We start from the raw sequence: 3,048 nt of genomic DNA, 5'->3' as shown, positions 1-3,048 counted from the left end.
CTTTAGAAAGGCATATTTAACTGGAGTTTATATAACAGCAATTCATACAGTTATTCTAGATGATGGTGTTAGGAAATGGTTCTCAATCCCACACATGTAGGTCCTTGAATATACTTATGAAAGTTTTAATTCATGGAAAAAGCTTTGGGACTGACATTTAGAATCTGTGTAAAGAGAGCACATTGACTTAACATCAGAATCAGTGTGATGAGAAGAAACAACTTACACACGGACTTCATGGCTTATAATAAACAGATTTTAAAACAAGTTTCACTCACTCACTCACTCACTCTACCACTTATCCGAACTTCTCGGGTCACGGGGAGCCTCTGCCTATCTCAGGCGTCATTGGGCATCAAGGCAGGATACACCCTGGACGGAGTGCCAACCCATCGAAGGGCACACACACTCTCTCATTCACTCACGCAATCAAACACTACAGACAATTTTCCAGAGATGCCAATCAACCTACCATCCATGTCTTTGGACTGGGGGAGGAAACCGGAGTACCCGGAGGAAACCCCCGTGGCACGGGGAGAACATGCAAACTCCACACACACAAGGCGGAGGCGGGAATCGAACCCCCAACCCTGGAGGTGTGAGGCGAACGTGCTAACCACTAAGCCACTAAGCCACCGTGCCCCCCAAACAAGTTTCAAATTCACCAAATTTAACAAATTTCTTTAATCAATGAACTGAGTAATGAGATGATTGTTTTAAAGTTATGGAAGGAGTTTCCAGTGTCAGTGCCTTGTAACAGTCAATATGTTTTCATCCACAGGAATGTTTTTGTTGAAGCTTCTTGGTAACAAGGCAAATTTGCATATTAGATTAGTATAGGATTATTGGACATTCCATAGTATTAAATGGAACTATACTGTAAATGGTTAAAAATGCAACATGTCATTAATTAACGAAAGCATGTTTCAATACACAATTTTTGTTGGTGTTAGAAGAATAAAGCAATGTAAAGTCAATGTACTTAACATATCATGAAAAATGATATGAAAACAGTCATGAATGCTTATGTAAGATTCTGTGTTTGTAAAAGAATTTTAGAGGTATTTTGAAATATGACTAATCAGAATTCTGTGATTTGCTTGAGACATATTAGACAAACTCCTGTGAAGCAGTCATTTATGAAAGGGCATGACATTTACATGGAATCAGTGAACGCATGATAACTAGATGCTGCTTTCCATCTCAAGATCCTCAAGATCCTCTAGACCTCTGGACCCAATTTCAAACCCCAGGGACATTGGACTATTGTCAGCATGCCACGTCTGCACTTTGATCATGGTGCAGTGAAGAATACATGTTCTTCGCTTGTGATTTGGTTCAAAATACATTTTTTATTTTTTTTATTTTTGCTGGAAATGAAAAATTACAATTTGGCATTTGCAGCTCATGTACAACATTGCATAATGGAGGAAAGGGTATTGTTGAGTGATTGTTAGCTTGTGGCCTCCACATGAACTTGTGGAGTTATTTTTAGAGGTGAAAAGGTACAAAGGCTTAATTGAGATTCTTTGATTCGGTCCTCATTCAGCAGTAAAATGTGTTTATTTGTTTATTTTTAAATCAGAAGAGGGAAAGTGAGACCTTTGCTTTGCATATCAATAACTGCAGATTAACTTCAAACTGAAAAGTAAGTAAATCCTCTTGTGGCACAGAGTAAAGTATAGATCTCCATCTCCATCTCCAACAAAATAAACCATTTTCAGTAGAGCTGAAAAGTCAGCGCTTAATGTGTTTAGGTTTTTTCCAGGTGATATTGAAGGTCTTATTAACCCTAATTAGCCTTCGATGTCCACCTTCTTAAGGTATGCAAACACAGTTTTAAGCAACTAAATCAATATGAAATAAAGGCAGCTAATACAGACAGGGCTGCGCTGCTGAGATAATGCCTGCTGGCAAATTGCTGTACGTGCTATGCATACAAAAGCGTATTGAGTTACTCAGTATTGTCTTTCCAGTGTCACTAACTGGTTTACCAGAAGAGTGATAATGTCATCTATTAAACAAAGTACAGTTTGCATGTTATTAATCATAGTTTGTAAAAATGCATCGATTATACTGGCTGGAAAATTCAGTTTGAAATCTTTTGGAGTCTCACTAGTGTTAAAGGAAAACATGAACAGCTTGAATATTCATCTTGATAATTAAGGTGAAGTCTTCAGTGGCACCAATTTATTTTGTAATGAATTTCTAGTCAACTTTGTAGTATTGTTCCATTTCTTCTATTTTTTATATTTATTACTAATTTTATTAATCTTTAATTACATCAGCTACCTGCTGATAGTAAAACTAATGGAATTTAGCCTCTTGCTTCATTACTGCCTAAGAACAACGTAACAATTGCTCTGTAGTCCTCCTCATCTGTACAGCTCCATTGCATTCTGGGATGTTGAATCACCACTAATTTGCATTGGATTTATTATTAAGATATTAAAAGTTGCATAAATGTGTGGTGAGTGAGAAAAGAAGGTCCTGGTCTTTTTCTTTTTTCTTTTTATTCTTTTATCCCTTTAATCCCGTTATCGCTTAAATTTGAGATCCTTGATTTTTTTTTCTCTTATTAAATAACATTGTAACTATGCTGGCAAGATCCTCCTATGATGTCACTGTGGCATATATATATGTATATATATATGTATGTATGTATATATATATATATAAACCATACCTACAGTAACAGCATTTCCTTTACAGTACAATGATGCAAAAGAGATTCTTTTGCCATAATGCAACCGTTGTAAGTGGAGGGGACTTGAAATGGTGCAGAAAAAGCATGAATGGGTGAGTAGTAAAAGCACCTTCTCTACCATCAAGAGAACGATCCATATGGAAACATACACTAACCTGCCACTCAACCTCCTCAGCCATGATTATCCCGGTTTGACAGGGGGAATCCTCCTGTAGCTCCAGCCTGGTTGCTATGGATTTCTCTCAAAAGCTCTTAGAATAATGCCACATCCCACCTCTGATGTCAGAGCTGTTGATGTGTGTGAGTGTGAGCGAGCGAGGGAGGGGAGCTGTAGCCTGTTG

The sequence above is a fragment of the Tachysurus vachellii genome, chromosome 19 (assembly GCF_030014155.1).
Source record: "Tachysurus vachellii isolate PV-2020 chromosome 19, HZAU_Pvac_v1, whole genome shotgun sequence".
In the NCBI taxonomy this organism is placed as follows: Eukaryota; Metazoa; Chordata; class Actinopteri; order Siluriformes; family Bagridae; genus Tachysurus; species Tachysurus vachellii.
This window is presented reverse-complemented; position numbering follows the sequence as displayed.